The 16,872-nt window shown below is 38.6% G+C and overlaps 1 protein-coding gene and 1 long non-coding RNA gene across 5 annotated transcripts in view; one reads left to right on the forward strand and one right to left on the reverse strand.

The window, feature by feature from the left end:
- Positions 1 to 16,872, forward strand: part of ARID4B (AT-rich interaction domain 4B) — a 126,909-nt gene that overhangs the window by 8,818 nt on the left and 101,219 nt on the right. The gene's annotated exons all lie outside the window — the stretch shown is intronic.
- LOC137145256 (uncharacterized) lies at positions 4,790 to 16,189 on the reverse strand. Its single transcript, XR_010917620.1, has 3 exons — positions 16,070 to 16,189; positions 9,991 to 10,185; positions 4,790 to 5,233 (listed from the first exon to the last, which is right to left on the reverse strand). It is a non-coding gene; the product is annotated as an uncharacterized lncRNA (long non-coding RNA).

Genomic DNA, 16,872 nt, shown 5'->3' on the forward strand with positions numbered 1-16,872 from the left:
ATTGAGGCAGGTCACTTCAGAGTTCACAGTGCAACTGCTGGACACCAGCCACTGCCCAAGTGAGTGCACGTGGACTGTACTTGCAGATGGAATACTGCCTGTGAGTCCCAACCATGTCCCCAAAGAGCAGTGCTGGTGGCTCAACTTAAGGATAATAAAGAGATTTTTCTATATCTCTTTGGCTTGCTAGCAGTAACATTGTAGTACTACATAATGAGTATACATTCCCCTCACTAAGAGCAGCAATTGCCCTGTGGAAACCAGTAACCCTGGGTAGTTACCAGTCAGCTGAGCATAGGTTTATGGGTAGACTAGTGGGTGAGTGCTGTTGTCATTAAGGTAGTACAGCATCTTTGTTGCATGGATATGGTGGTCAGTGTACCAGAGCCAGTGGCAGAATTATGCATGAGCAATTTGCAGAACCCATGTGCTCGAGTTCTCTGCACCTCCCAGCCCTAAATGAGCCCATGAGTACATTAATAGGATGAGGTAATCACCAATCATCATTCAAGCAATTAGTGTTTTGAGCCAAATAAGTAATGCAGGTATGTTAACACCTGAAATTTCTCTATTGTAGACACATCTGTGCAGTCTTGGGCTGACTGCTAAAGAGAGCTGTTGCCTATGTAGCCAAAAGTGAGTCTGTGTGAGGTGCTATGCTATTATGTAATTAATTCATTTATTTCCCCCCCCCCCACTACTGATGCACTAACTTCTTATACTACATATAGTTGCAGTTTGTTCACACTTGAAATTACAATAGAGGTGATTTCTTCAGGATGTGATATTACTTATTAGTTAGAATAGTAGGAAGATAAATACTTAAGTTAATGTTAATTATATCAAAGTAGATGTATTAAGCTTCAAAAAGGTAGAGGAAGGATTTAAAGAATACAAAGTAATATGTGTAGAAAGTGAAAGTATGGAAAAGCAGCTACCTTTAAGTACTTTTGTGAGGAAAAACCAGCATAAGACTTAATACTTTATTAACAATGGGGTTACTTATTGCTGTGTTTGAAAAAACTGTCTGTAGAAAATATAAAATTTTCACTGATAAGAGGAGGAAACTATATAATCAGTGTCTGTGGAATTGAAGTTGCTTTCACCTAAAACATTACATTTCTAACATTTAAAGAAACTCTTCATGTAACTAGTATTAATGAGTCAAGCACCAGCTTTGCTGTTTTTAGATTTTCCCAAGCAGTGGTAGCATGAAATTGGTCACTATCACTGCTCCTAATCAGAACCCAGTGGGAAGCAATAAAACTGCCAAAAATCATGTCATTTTCACTCTGCTGTTGCTTGGGAAACCTATGAGTAGCAGCAGTCAACATACCTGAACTGTTCATGGGTCAACAGAATCCAAACAAATGGGTAGAATAGTGGAGAGTCTACTCCTAACAGTCAAGAGACTGCAGCAGTAGGAGAGAGAAGAGAACATTTTTAATTTCCCAGCAGCTGGGGGAGAGGTGTGTGGCATTTCATGTTAATCAGAAACTTAATATGAAGTTAAGTTTCTGATTAACACCCTCAGTGCCTGAATTTAGTCCAGGAATAGCACCCTCCTTCCCAGCAACCAAGCTTCTCAAGAGGGTATGGCTGCTGAACCTTCCCCCTCTTCCTTCTGAAACAGTCCCCCATTCTATTAGCCTCCCGCTACTGTTAGTATGTCTACACTGTACTAAAACTTGTGGCTGGATTCAGCCTTTTGCTCCCAAGCTCATGTCTAAATTATCCATTTTTAGTAGGATGTTGAAGGCCATTTTAATAAATTCTGTTTCATTAGGTGCTGGCCAACGGGCATTGGACAAAATTTGAACAGTGAAACCATTTAAGTATATTTTACTATTCATCCATTTTAGGGGAAAAAACGGGGGGGGGCAGTTCTTAAAACAGTGATACTCTGACTGAAGTTCGCAAGCCACAAGTGGCTCCTTCGTCTCTTTGCAGCACATGATATTAAAACAGTGTGATTAATTATTAACCAATCTATGTTAACTAATTGTAGCTGATAAAATAATACTTCGTCAGTCATTTTGCTGTGAGAAATATATATATTTCCCCTGTTCATACTGTTTAAATATGAATATATAGCACTGTAGTAAATGATGCAATGAATTCAAACTAATGTGGCTGTTTTGGATAATTGTTGACTGCTAATTTGGTTAAACTATGCTATCTCAGATAGGTTAGCATGAGATTCCAGAAAGTATTAGTACATAATATCTGATGTCTGTCTGTCTGCAATAATTCAGTGTTTCCTCTTTGATGATGATTTTTTGAGCTAAGCATTTGGGAAATTGACATTTTTATCAATTTCTGCTTACTTTGCCTATTAGAGCTTTTTAAACAGGAGCTGAACTGTGCATTCATGGTTTCAAATATTTTAGTCTGTGCACAAATCTGACTTGTTTTTTCAAGAGATTTGAATCTTGATTGCATAGAGTAGATATTTATGCATACACTTACTGATTTCATGTAAGCCAAATATTTATAGCAGGCAACTACACTATGAATGCAGTTAGTACAACGAGTTAGATTCTCTTTTGACCATGATATAAATTGCTGCCAGTGCTTGAGAAGCAAGTAAAGAGTCCTTATGAATATAACCATAAATAGCACAGAATTATTTTATAATTGTGCTCTACACTAGTGGCATCTGTGTAATTAACCAAATAAGGTTTATGGGATTAAGACTGTTTGCAATTGAGGAAGTAATTTCTTTAACATGTTTTAAATATCCATGATTTCAGTTTAGTGAAAATACATAAGATTTATTATTAAAAACCAGCTTGTTATAAAACAAACTAGAGTAACCCTCCACCTAACTAGTAGAATTTGTGTTGCCCCACAATACATAAGATTATTCAATTAATTTGACTTTTCTGAGTGTGTATATCAAACATAGCTTCTGTTTTCTAGTGTAAAAACCAGTGATTGACACTTAATCTGGGCCAGTGTAAGTTTCTCAGTGTCCTTGTATTTATATATTTTATCTATTCAGTCAGTATGCTAATAATAATAAAAAACCAAAAACCTCTAAACAGCCATTGCAGCCTTTATAGAAACGTGGAGGAGTGGTGACAAAACTGAATTTTGTAATCTCCAATTCAGCACATGCCCAGTTTCTGCCCCATTACAAGCAGTTTTTTGGGGATTTCCATGCCTTACTCTGTAGCTGGATACTTTTAGTATGGCCTTGTCTACACTAGCACTTATGTTTTTCACACTCCTGAGTGACAAAGGTTTTGCCAGCATAAGTGCTTGTGTAGCCACGTTAGATCAATGGGAGAACTCTTGCGCCGACATAATAAAACCACCTGAATGAGCGGAGGTAGCTATGTCAGCGGGAGAGCATCTTCCACCAACATAGCGCTGCCACACAAGCGCTTATGCTGGCAACATGTACCTTGCTCAGGGGTGTGTTTTTTCACACCTTGGAGTGACAAAAGTTTTGCCGGCATAAGTGCTAGTGTAGACAAGACCTAAGACTTCAGTACGCTCTTTTCTTTGCAGTTTTAATTTGAAGGATGCTGAATCACATCTGCCCGTGACATTGACCTCTGGAAACTTTACAAGGAAATGTTTCAGTACCAAAGGAACTACACCCTGCATTCTCTTCTGCCTGCTAGTGTCTCTTTATTATAAAGTGTGAGAGTATATATGAATTGTCCAGTAGGGGCAGTCAGTGGTCTGTCTAGCCTGATGTTCTGCTTCCTGGTCGTGACCACCACATGATGCTTTCATGGACTGCAAAAACCCCTATAGTTTACTTAACTGACCACTCATACAGTGCTCTAGAGTGAGGGAGAAGTTATGATTTCAGTTGGACTACCTTATATCCTGAAGTATAAAATTACCTTTTTAGGCTTGCACAACTACAAATTTTATGGATTATAAAATTTAGTCTGTAAAATCCCACCGCCACTAATGACTTTCCTGTGGTATTGTAAGAAAGATAGGGTATAAAACAAACCTTAGTTAAGCAAATTGCTTAACTGATTACTTGTACCACCTTTCTTAGGTTGAATTTCGATGCTTAATTAAAGAAAAGGATTCTATTAAGTTAAATGCTCAAGTTTTATTAACTACCCTTATCAATTAATAACATAAGGCATAAGAAGGCAAAAATAGTATTGGACTGTGATTTTGCTAGCATAAACTAGAAAATAGGTCGATATGATAACCATCCAGGTTTTCAGAACCAAACACCACCAGCACTACAAAAGAAAATAACACTTTATAATCAACTACTATCCTGGGAAGGTGATTGTTTGTTTTTAGACTGAATCCCTCAGAATAGGGCCTCACTTGTACCAGTTGGTTATCGACTTTGGTGTTACTAACAGAGCAAAAACAAGCCATAGGTAAAACGACAGTTTGATCAATTACTTACATGCCAATTCACCAAGGTCTCCTTCCCAATGGATTTATAGTATGCAACCCTTTAAACTTACTTCCCAATGAATTATATTAGCCCCTGGATCTGATTAAACACTCCTAACTATCTAATGTAAGTTCCTACATTTAAGGCAAACTATATAGACAGTGTAATTCAAAAGGCTTACACATGTGGTGTCGTTTTGAAAGATATCAAACCACCCTGTTTCAGTCTTAGTTAATAAAAATAACTTGTTCCATTTCAAGGCTAATTTGCAACAATCTTGATTGGAACCTGTTACAACATAAGAGACTGTCACAGAGTTACCATATAAAAACACATACTGAAGCACATGTACTTCCTTACCAGTCAGGTTTCAGGAAGTAGTCAATTGACTGGTTTGGGACATAACACAAGAGAGTCTGTGTTTATTGCCAGATTTTTGCTCAGCTGTCAACTTTCAACTTAGTTACTGTTCACAGCAGGAATTGAGACTGCAAAACAAGTGGAGTAAAGGACAGACACAATTACAATATTTTCCCAGTGCATAAGCAAGCAACCTAAATTCCTGGAAAATAGAAAGAAATAGTTAAAGGTACCTATCTGAGATAGATACTTCATATCACCAGGAGGACTCCCAGGTGGCTGGCACAGGACCTCATTTTTCTCCTTTCAAGTGTCCTTGGCTTTCAGGAAGCGATGTGCTGAAAGAAGCGGGCAGGTCTTTTTATTCCATTTCTGCTGGGTGGTTCATCTTGGTTCTTCTTCTCAGAGATGTTTGTATGGGCAAATCAGAAGGTAACCTATACTTCTGCCAAAGATTCAAAATGAGAGCTATCTGCTCTCACCATCCTGTTGGGGAACAAGGCATCACCTTTGAGTTCTTGCAACTGTAACTGGAATTTTGCAGTCTCTTGATGCAAGACATCTTGTTATACCAGCTTGTGTAAGACAAATTTGTAGCTGATGGTACAACCAATCTTGGGACATATATTGAATACCAGCTGGTTTGCTTTAGTCAGCAATTTACCTCTGCGGTGCATCTGTGGGCTAACTTTGCCATCTATATTTGCTCAAGCTGCAGTTTCTCCATCCCTCTGCTAGCTGCTGAGATGTTCAGTTTAAATGTCATATAGTTTATGCAAAGTCACTCCACATTCTTTGATGCTTTTTAGACTTGTTTTACTAAGTAAAGTAAATATGTAAAGTCACTTCAAGAACTATTAGTTTCCAGCAGGCTGGAAGAGATGTATACATCTTCCATTTCTGTACTCCTTATTTTAAGAACAATGATGTCTATGTATGGCTGAGCGGTGTCTTATTGATCAGATAAACAATTACATTTCTGATTATTCTATTGTATGACCAAGCGTCCCTATAAAACACACTATTTGGTTTCAGTCCCATTTATTTACTGACTTTTTCAGCACAGATGTATTTCACTAACTTGGTAGCATAAGCATGTTTGATTGCAAGTATTAGCCTTATTTCTTCACTTTATGGCTAAACTGAACTAAATCACTCTGAATGCAACTCCCTTCTTTCCCTAACAGAATTGTCCATAAGGTAAACCCTGTTATTAAAGTTTATAATGTTTTCCCCAAAGCTGCATCACTTAGTTTACTTCCCTTTTACACATATAAAATCATTTAATCAATCATTGGTTCAGTTTGGTTCCTTAATCTTCCAATTACAGTATCTGACAATATAGTATCTTAGGATTTGATATCTATATTTTAATTCATTCACAGACCAGGAAAAAAGGAAGACTCATCAGCTGCACCAACAGTAGATTCTTGTGAAAAGCTGCAGAAACTCTGTTTCCTCAGACTCTTTGGAGAGTCTGAAGAAACCTTGCCATTAGACGGAGGGTTTTTTTTCCCCTTTCTCTGCCTTCTGTCCTTTTTAAAAAAAGCCTTGATGCCTGCACAATTTTTAAATAGTAATAATTCATAATTTTGGGGCCTTAGCTAACTTATAGCTGTTGCTATTGTAGTAACTATGTGGCTGCGACATGGGTGATTATTTTATTAATTCCCCTATCATGGGAATGTTGCATTTTTATTTTGGCTAGCTGAGGCCTTGTAGTAATGTCTCTTGTAAAACTTTTGATGACAAAACAGAATTTCAGCTATACAGAGGGAAACAGCGGAATTGACTATGTAGAGAAGACTGTCAGTTGTGCCAAGTAAAACTAGAGGCTCTTTCAGTTTTAGTAATCTTAGTTGTTGCTTGATTTCATCCCCCTCCCTTGTTAAAAGTAAGTGTGGGGTTTTTATGTTGACTGTATCCCCTAACTCTTCTCTTCCCTTCCCTTAAATCAGAGCAATATTATACTATTTTAACCCTGAGACCATGACATGGTTTTATTAGTAAGAAGGCCGATTGTCTGTTCATTGGAAGTTGGTATTTTTCCTTGCTGGAATCATTTCATCCTTTAGCCAAGGGTTAAAACAGTCTTTGTGCAGAGCTGTTCACTGTAACGTTTCTGGGATCATACAAAGCCTGAGGAGTTGTAAGAAATAATTGAGAATTGAAGAATAGCTTCAGGACTTAATGTGGTGAGAGGAGACTGGTGCCTTCTGAGTAAGTTAAAAAGCCTTTTGTGGAGGGAGGGAGGGAGATTATATATATCAATATCATAACCACTCCTGGAAAGTGGCTGCCATAAGGCATAAGCCTCAGCTGCTGATGTACACTGGTGCAGCAGTGAGAGCTAAAGAAACTGAGGGTGGGATTCTGGGTGACTGAATTGCATAAAACAAACAAATTTCTTGAGGTGACTTCATTTACTGGCTCCTGGGAAGCGGGATGGTCTGAATAGCTGTACATGCAGAAGTTCCTATTTACTGTGAAATAAAAATGAGATCCTCATTTCCTCTCTAGTAGGTGTAGGCTTAAATTATGTGGCATGGCTTCTACAATTATGCAGCTCTCCCTGATTCCCTTCTCTTTTCACACCTACACTCACTTAGTGAGATTTCTCACATTTGGAATTTACATTCTTTTTTTACACTACCTCCAAAGTGTACATTTTCTGCTTGCTTCAGATTTGTCTTGACCAGGAATAACTGCATTATAGAAGCTGTTGGGAGAGCTAGAGTTTGACATCTCATCAATGGACAGTTGGTGCTTTTTACACCCAGGAAGGCATCTGATGTGCTTTTGTTATCCAGGATACAGTGAGACTTTAGATGCTGTGGCATGGCTGCATCCCTTCTCTTTAGCGCACAGATGTCTTTAAATTTGAGAGGTGTGGGTTTGAATTTCTTACTCCACCCACCATGGACAGGATCAAGTTACTCTACAATATATGCACTCCTTTGCATTTCTGCCACTACATTGACTAATGGCATAAGTCAAATTGGAGTGGTGATTCTGCTAAAACAATCAGATAAATGGTTAACACGAAAGCCTGATGACAATTTTAATAGAAGAACTCTATTTAGTTAATAGGAACAGTTTACATCTCTATTGTTTCAGGTTAGCTGTAGACTTAGACATAAATTTATTAGTTCCATTCAGTTCACTTTTTGAAGCTTCTCTTCAAAAGCTTTGAGGTACAGTTTACACAAAGGACTAGATTCACGAGGGTGACTTAGGTGGCTGATTTCCACTTTAGGTGCTTAAAGGTCTTAACATTTTGATGCCACTGGCATTCACAAAGCTACTGTGCAGTGGCTGCCTACTCCTGTAGGTTTATAAGTTTCCATGGGTAAAGTCGCATAGGGGCCTAAACTTCTGCCTAGTCACATGTGCAAAGCCGCTTATGTTCTGTTGAAGTTGAGCAGCTTGTTGGTTAAACACCAGAAGGATTCTTAAACTAGCATTCTCCTTCATATCTCACCTGTGGGGCCTGATCCACTAGACATTCTCTGAACACCCATGAGACGGGAGCAGCTGGGAGTCTGTCAGACTGGTGAACACTGCTTTTTTCCCTGTGGAGGTAGAGGGAAGCGGACTGCTAACAACCTCCAGCTTGTTAACTTTGGCCTGTGGAACTAGCTCATCAATAGAAGTAGAGTGGATTGGGAGGAGAGAAGCTCATATCTATATACTCTTGTTAGATTTCTGCAATTTAGGACTACTACTTGTTCCTCATACTTGTTTTACAAAGGAGTGTTGTAGTTAAAAAAACAAAACACCACACACACAGTACCATCTAATGGTGGCATTGTCAAAGTTGAATTAGATAGAGTTGAAGATTATGCAGCATGATGATCCATGCACGCTGTCCATATGAGACATAGTACTGGCAGATATTTGTTGATCTGGGCAAAGCAGGGGTGCATTGCAATTACACAGCCACCCGCTGCTAGAAGTCTTACTTCAGAGCCTGATAAAGTGCAATTTGGAAGAATTTAGTGATATCATCCTGGTTTCTCATTGATGTTTGCCTAGACAGAACTGGCTTGCTGATTGATAGTATCTTCTGAGAAGAGTAATTTCTGTAACACCAGGAGTTGTTGCTGGTCAGGAATAGCGTGTATTATTGGGTCTGTGTATGGTAGACAGAAATAATACCATTTATTTTGTAGCTTTGGCTGTTAGAAACAATTCACTTTGCTGCATGGACTCCAAACTGCTTTGGTAAATAGTTTGTTTTCCACACATACTAAATACCCTCAGAACAGAAAGCACTGACTCTAAATCTGCATAATGTGGACAGGTGCCTGTGCAACTTTTCTTATCCAGTGCAGCTCAGTCCTAGTTTATAGCACTAACTAACTAATTCAGAACCCTTCCTGAGCAAAGGTTACAAAACAAAGTTGAAGATACTTCTGGCAAAAGGCTTTAGCACAGTTAGCTAAAGGCAGAACAAACTTAAATGTGGGGCCTGGGAAGAATCTTTTCCCTTCCTCTCACTACCAAAATTGGCTACCTGTTAGGGAAAAAACTCTGCTTCAAGAGCACGTTGAACTTGTGTTAAAGGCCCAAGGAATTGCCTAACACTAATGTTAAGATCAGTCCAAACCTTCATGGAACATGGTCTATGAAACTTGATCTGATATGGAAGAGAAATGTGAAAATTAGAACTTGCATATTTTTCTAAAGTCCCATAAAGGAAGTATCTAACACTTAACATATTGAAATGTGAATTGTTTTAGCTTACGAAGAGTGTGGTTAACAGAATATGCTGCTGTCCCAGATTTTTTTCAGCATTTCACAGAAAGCTTGACTTTCCTAAGTTCTATGAAACTTTTTAGATTTTGGCTTTATTTATGACAAGAACTGACAGACAATGTCAAGGAGTTTCAGAGTAACAGTCTTTTGAAAGAAAAAAAAAGAAAATAGAAACAATCAATGTCTGTAGCCTTAGCCAAGGGTATTAGATGGTACTAGTGAGTCTACCAGTATAACTTTGTGCAAATGCAGGGCTTTAAGATTTCACCGCAGATTTACTAGTCTAGCCAGAAGTCAATATAAAGGATGTGGGAGGAGGGTAATACCATCTGTAAGGTTATGGGCAATACCATGCAGCCCATCTGTTGAGAAAGGGGGTAGGGTATTGGGATTTCTAGCAGGTGATTGTTCCTGGACCTGATTTGGGGGCTCCATCTCCATCAGTCATTGGTGAGGAGGTTTCGGATTTGGCAGTGTGCACCCACCTGTAGCTGAGAGGACTTTTGTTTCATTGCCCCTCCCAGACCAGTTGGTGGCTGTAAGATGTGTAGAAGACATCTCTGTTACTCTACCCTTCTTTCTTCCTGTTTTGGGAATCTCATGGGTCTACTCATATCTTTCTCCAGCAGGGTAAATTAAGATGATTGTTTCATTACTGCCCACAGGGTTATGAATCGCATCTGTGAAACAGATGAGAATCCTCTTAATTTCAGTCTTCTGCTGCTGCTTAGAAAAACACTGATCTTAGACAGAGCTTCTGTGCATCAGTTTGTAGTTGTGAAGAGTAACCCTTCCTAATGTAAAGGTTAAGCTTTCATTAAAGATTAAAATTCTGCAGAAGTTGGCTGATGGCGCCACACTTATTGAAAAAATCTACTTGCAACATTTTTCCTAACATCTGCTAAGGTCTCCGCAGTGTGGCCCCAAAATTAGTCTGCCTCCAAAAGTTACTGTCTAGCTCTCTAATGACCATCCTGTCATAGGAGTAGTAATTTAAGTAGGCAGCAGTCAGACTAAACTTTGTCCACTTCTATACCCTGTTTGGTGTCCTTGAATTTTTTACCACCTCTTTTCTCCTTTTTCCTGTGAGCAGAAACTGGGCAATTAATTGAAGTAAAGCTATTAAAATTGGATTTTTAATGGGAAGTGGTTTTTGTTCTAAATATCTTATTTGTATTAGTGGCAGTTAGAGGCCACTGTGCTATGTAGTGTGTAGATACACACCATGACAAGATGGTTCCCATCCCAAAGAGTTGCCTATCACCATGCAATGCAAACAGTTCAGGAAATACGTTTAGTTCAAATGTGTGCTTCCTTAATTGCAATAGCAAAGTACAAAACTTTGTAGATGCAGTGGATTACTTTCAGCAATATAGTGATTTTTAAAGTGCTCATTTCCTCATTCTCAGTAAGTATAGGAGAGGAAATCAACATGTGCCAAGTGTAAAAGAAAGAAGTCAGTTGGAAAAGATAATTAAGCTTCAAAGAAAGTATTGGAGACTAGAAAAAAAGGGTATAAAAAGTTATTTGTGTCTGTCTTGAAAGATTTGGAATATTTAGTAAAAATGTTAAAGGAAAGCTTCATTGTAGTATGGACTTCATCACCAGTTCTATTGAGATTCATGGAAGTCTGAATGACCATTTGTAAAGCGGACCAATTTATGTAAAAATATGCTAAGCCTTGAATATAAATAATCAAAGCAGTGTTTGCTCTAGACTGCAGGATGGTCCCATAGGCATTAAATTTTCTAATGATTTCGATATTTCCCTCCAGCTAGAGATAGGCAGAGCAGGGGTAGGAATCTTATTGCTCAAACAAATATTCCACAGAGCTGCAGGTGGAACATTCTGTTGCCTACTATATTTGGTCCAGAGGTCAAGGTCATTAAGCTGCATCAAGGATGTAGAAACAAATGCACTTCTGGGAGGCAAGGAGTAGGGTGGAGAAGTGTCTAGTGGGTGGATGGGAGAAGTAAAGGCTTTGCTTACGAACCATTCTGAATATGAAAAGTGGTGTGTGGGCATAACCAATATCCATACTAAGGGCAATTTTAATTGCTGCTTTCTCAGACTTTCCTTTCAGCCTTGTATAAGTTACACTAATACACTGAGAAGTTAAACAATATTGATTGGGGTTGATTTTTCCATTAGTTATCTAAGTAACATTACAGGATGGAAGCTGGCCTCACTATTTGAGAAATGATATTACAAAAAGAAGTAAAGCTACAAGTAAGTCAGTCTAGACAAAACTAATCCATAATCTGATTGAAGAGTTTTGTAAGGTTTTGATCCTTTACTAGGTAGGTTGTTCTTTTCTCACTGCATTTCATGGGATCTCTTGCTAGCTATTAATAACTAATCAATGTAGCAATATGCAATACAACTGGTGTTTTCTTTAGCTGTTTTATTAGACATTCCTCTGGGTTTGTTAAAAATGGAAATAAATCTTACACCAAACGGGATTTTAGATTTATAGTCTAGGTTTCAGTAGAAGCAGCTGATTGACAAAGATTTCAACACAATGCCATGGGGAGATGAATTAGGTAGAACATTGGATATATTATCCTCCCCAGCTCAACATTCCCAGAAAGAAGTGTAGAGAAGTTAATCTAAGTTTCTCAGTATTTCCTGTATAGATCACTCCTGTGATGTGAGAGTTTAAAATCCTCTCAATAGGAGTGGCAGGAAGAGACTGTATTCTGTCTCATTAAACTCAACACTCAAGATGAGGGAGTGTCAGTTTTCTTTTAACCATCAAAGACTTTGCCCCACTTCCAGAAACAGGTGGAAATATGGGAGTAGTAGCCCTCCAGCAACCATCATGAGTGGTCCAAAGACCAGTTTAAGAACCTTTGATTTAGTAGACTAGGTTAGATGTTTGTTTGGAGGGGTTCAGTCTGTTGTCCAGTTTACCTTTGTTCTGCAGTTGAAGCTTTCTATTGTTGGGTTAAAAAAAAATTGTTACTTTGTCTGAGCTAAGGGACATTTGCCAGAGTTTTAGGACTTGTAACCTTTTTCCTCTGGAGGCTGAAAGCAATGAATAATGCTTCATAGTTTTGCTGATCAGAAGTATGAAGCTAATTAGACCTGAAATGAGGATCTGACCATGTCTCTGCCCCAACATTCTTAAATTTTTATTGTGCCATGACAAAGGAAAATCTAAGAATATGGCTCAGTTCAACATGTCTTCAGAAAGCTTAGAGGTTGGTTGTCCTACACGTTTTAAGCCTTAAACATCTTTGCTGGGATTAAAAGAGAAGGGAGGACTCATGTTAGTTCTGCTCATTCCCATTCTTGCTTGAACAACAGACATGAACCCAAAGATAAGTCAGTGAGGAAACCACCTGTTGTGATTGTGCTGTACACTTTAGATCCAACAGGGACTAAAACCAAGTGACTGACTTGCCCACACCAGTTCTGACCCTTCCAGAAGACTGACTGGAGTGGGTATAACTTATTGAAGCAGGATATTAGGCTTTCCATTTTTTTCTTTTCCACTTCCTAGTAGGATTCCAGAAAGCTTTGCACAAACCTAATACCTGGAAGAAATTCTTATTTAAAGAGTCTTCTCACAAGTAAATCCTGAGTAGCTGAGACTCAGGCTCATGTGGAGATCTTAGAGCACAATAAGTCTGTCTGCTATTGTCCTGAGATGAGTGGAGGAGTTTAGTCACTTCAGTTTACATTCTGCAGTGACTTCCTCCAAGGCTCTTTGCTCCCTGGACTTGTCTAATGATTTGGGGTGGATTTATTTTCTTATGCCTTTGATTCTTAAACATCATAGATCTGTTCTTGGTGTCAGTCACCTATGGCCAGATCTTTAAACTACAAACAACCATATTATGCCATGTTACACCAATTAAATATTGAAAAGGATCCTATGTTACTCTTGTCAAAAAAGTAAGCCCATTTGTAAATATAGGTAGTCAACATTTGGAATTCCCATCCTCTTAAGACATGCTGAGATTTTGAAATTTGTTTTCCCTCCCAAACAGGACAAAGTTTATTTTGTTTTGCAAACAGTTTCTTGTAAAAATGTTTTTCAACTCCTCTAAAAACCAACTACAGGTAAAAAGGAAGCATTTACTAAGCATGTCTGTGAAATGTTTAGTTAGAAAGTGCTGATTAAACAAAATCTAAATGGTTTCCCATTGGAAGATTTTCCACTAGCTCTGTTTTTAAATATCATGAGCTGTGTGACTTATGGTTATAAATCTTGGGGCATACTCTACTCAAAAGCAGTCTAAATGTATTCAACTGTGTTTTGACCTAGAGGGACCAGAGCATATGCAGTTGGGTTCAAAGCCACTTCAGAAGTCTTAGCCAAGATGTCAAACTGAAGGCTGCAAGCTAGAGCTCAACTCACGCATTTACACAGCATTACTCTTGACTGGTCAGCTAAGTCTTATGTCCAGGATGTCTAGTTCAGGAGAGCAATTAAAAAAGGACTATCAGCTTCAAATCTAGTAAAAAAAATTGTTTCCTGGTACTGTGCCTGTCCAATTGCCTACCCAGTTTGTGGCATTAGATGCATGTTGTGTTTTTTAAACTTGGAGTGTTGCTGGGGGTCGCATAGAGACAATGGAAAAAATGATTAGTGAAACCGATTACAGAAAGTACTGTCAAATCCACAATAAAATTGGAAAAAGGAACACTTATCTTTGTTGAAGTAAGCTTGGTTGTTACTGTAAGAGCTGCAAAATTTGAGAGAATGATTAAGTTGTGTTCCTTTAATTATAAGTAATAATCCTGTATCTCCAAAGAGGGGGTTTCATACTGACAGTACTCAAAGGAGAACATCTTTGTTATCGCCTTTTTATTTAAAACTACTTTTAGTCCTTCAGTTCTTAAAAATAATGCTAAATGCTAAGATTAAACATTGAGATTTTTAAATTTCTCTGTCTATGAAAAGTTGAGGCTATACTGACCTGGAGCTAAGTTGGTTTAAACCTATTTTGACTCTGAAGTGGAAACTACATCGTGATGCTTGACTGTCCAAAGTATCACCACAATATTAAGAAAACTTTTCTGTAATTCATTCTTAAAATAATTCCATGTTAACGTGACTTCTCTACAAAGCAGTTGTGCCTTAAGTTTGAGGTTTACAGTGTTTTTACTGCAATAATGGGTCTTGACAGTCATTAAATCTTTAGTTTCCCTACAGTTTTACCAACATTAAAGATAGGGGCTAGTTTACATTTCATTTAGAACTATTGAGAATTGTCCAGGACGACAACAGACCAGACAGTTTCATATTCTCACACAATAAAGTAACACAAAGTTTAGGTTGCAGACACTGTTGAATTGAGTCATTTCTCAGTAAAAATAATTTATATTTTTTTTTTAAACAATCACACATCAGGACTAGACAACCTGTCTCCTTTTACAAGGAAAGTGTTATTTATACTACCATGTCAAAATATGCAAGAGCTGATAGAGCAACTACAGAGAAATTTACCAAGGTATGCTTTTGAAAGCACTCAGAAAAATACATTGATATTCTGGTCCTCCTATAATAGGATGTCCTAGCTTTAAGATATAGCTGAGATAGCCACATTATTGCAGGGATTACATTTTTCTAGGACTATAAGGACAAGCTAGTCAGACTTGGCCTGTATAGCTGGTAGGCAGGAGGGTAAAGGGTATTTGCTAGGGCTCATCTTCTTAAAACTAAAGCAATGAACAGATTGTTGCTGAGCAAAGTGTTTATAGTATCTTTTCAAAATTAGTGTTAAGGTCTCAGTTCTAAACTGAGATGCAACCCTGTGTGCAGTGCCTGTCTGTCTGCTACCACAGTGTTTCTTGCTCAACTTTTTAAGTAGCAAATACCCCCTAACTTCTGAAAATTTTAATAATTACTCCACCACTCAATTTTCCACTCTGGGAGCTGGGACCGGGTGGCTGCCACTTGCCTTCCTTCACCGGGTTTTTCGCCATGTGGCCCCTGCCTGTGTCTCACGTACCCCCAAGGGTACGCATACCACAGGTTCAGAAACTATGTGCTACCACATTGAACACATGTCTAATAGGTGGAGGAATACGACTTGATGTATATTACTATATATAAAAATGATAAAGTGGGTATCCTTTGCTAGAAAAGGATAGGATGGTTGGTTCAGAACCATTCTAAGTATTTCTAAAATATTAATTGGTTAGAAAATAATCTTATTAGAGCCTTTGGTACAAATAACCTCAGGAACTCTTAGATTTTTTTGTAACTATCCAAACACTTTACTTGGAGCATAGGAAGGGAAGTAGTGGGACCTACACCTTCCCCCTCCATCAGGTCCCAGCCTAGGATCCTGTATCAACTCTAGAATGGAGGAAGGAGGGGTTGGTGTTCCTCCCAACAGGGAGTCAGAATCCACTGCTCTGGGCGACTTCCTACCAGTTTGTTCAGTTTGGGGCATGGCCCCTCTAGTCCATCTAGGAAGCTTTGCTTCCCAGAGGCATCCTCTGGGGTCTGGATGGTGCCATACTATAGTCCCAACCTCCTTTAGATAGGGCGGCCACAAGCTAGTGAGGGCAAGCCCTACAATGTCTCTAGGATTCTCAGTCAGTTACCTTCAGTGCTGGGGGTTCCTCCACAGTCTCCTTTTGGCAGGAAACCAATGCTTACTTCCAGATAGCTGCCAGGTCAGTGCATTGTCCCATCAGGCACAGAGAGAGCAATAACTAGTTCCTGGTTCTCCACTAGTCAGCCTGAACTGAGCCAGGCTCCCTTTTTTTTATCCCTCCTCCAGGCCTGGCATTGGCTGAAGGTATAGTGGGGCGGGGCTAGCTGATTCCAAAGACTCTCTTTAACCTCTGCTGTGCAGGCTGATGGTTTCTCTGCTTTATCACACCTTCCTATCAACATAGTGCTGTCTACACCAGGAGTTAAGTTGGTATAACTGCATTGCTCAGGGGTGTGGAAAATCCACACCCCTGAGTGATGTAGTTTTACCCACGTAAGTTTGTAGTGTAGACCAGAGCTAAGTAAGTTCAGATGTGTTTTAAGTCCTCTTCAGAGCTACAGTATGGGTTGTATCCTGGAAAGCAATAAATATAGCCTGCATTCTTTGTTCCTAGATATAAATTACCTTCCTGATTTTTAAAAAGTCCTTTGGAAGTTTGAACAATTAGTCACTTTAGAGTTTCAGTTTCTGTGTTACAGGTTGTAGTCTTTATTTCAGACCTTATTAAAATAGAAAGAGGTCATTTAAATTGTTGTGCTAGAAAAGAAGCCTTATAAGCTCCTTCAAAAAGGAACCTAGAAAATTTTCAAGTTAGTTATTTATCTTATTCTTCTTCACCACTTTATACTTAACATATAATCAGCTATTGTGCAAACTTAACTTCCCTGGCTAATACAAAAAAGCATGTTT

Source organism: Emydura macquarii, unplaced genomic scaffold, assembly GCF_026122565.2.
Source record: "Emydura macquarii macquarii isolate MOO-44397 ecotype Brisbane River unplaced genomic scaffold, CSIRO-AGI_Emac_v2 contig_3517, whole genome shotgun sequence".
Classification (NCBI taxonomy): Eukaryota; Metazoa; Chordata; order Testudines; family Chelidae; genus Emydura; species Emydura macquarii.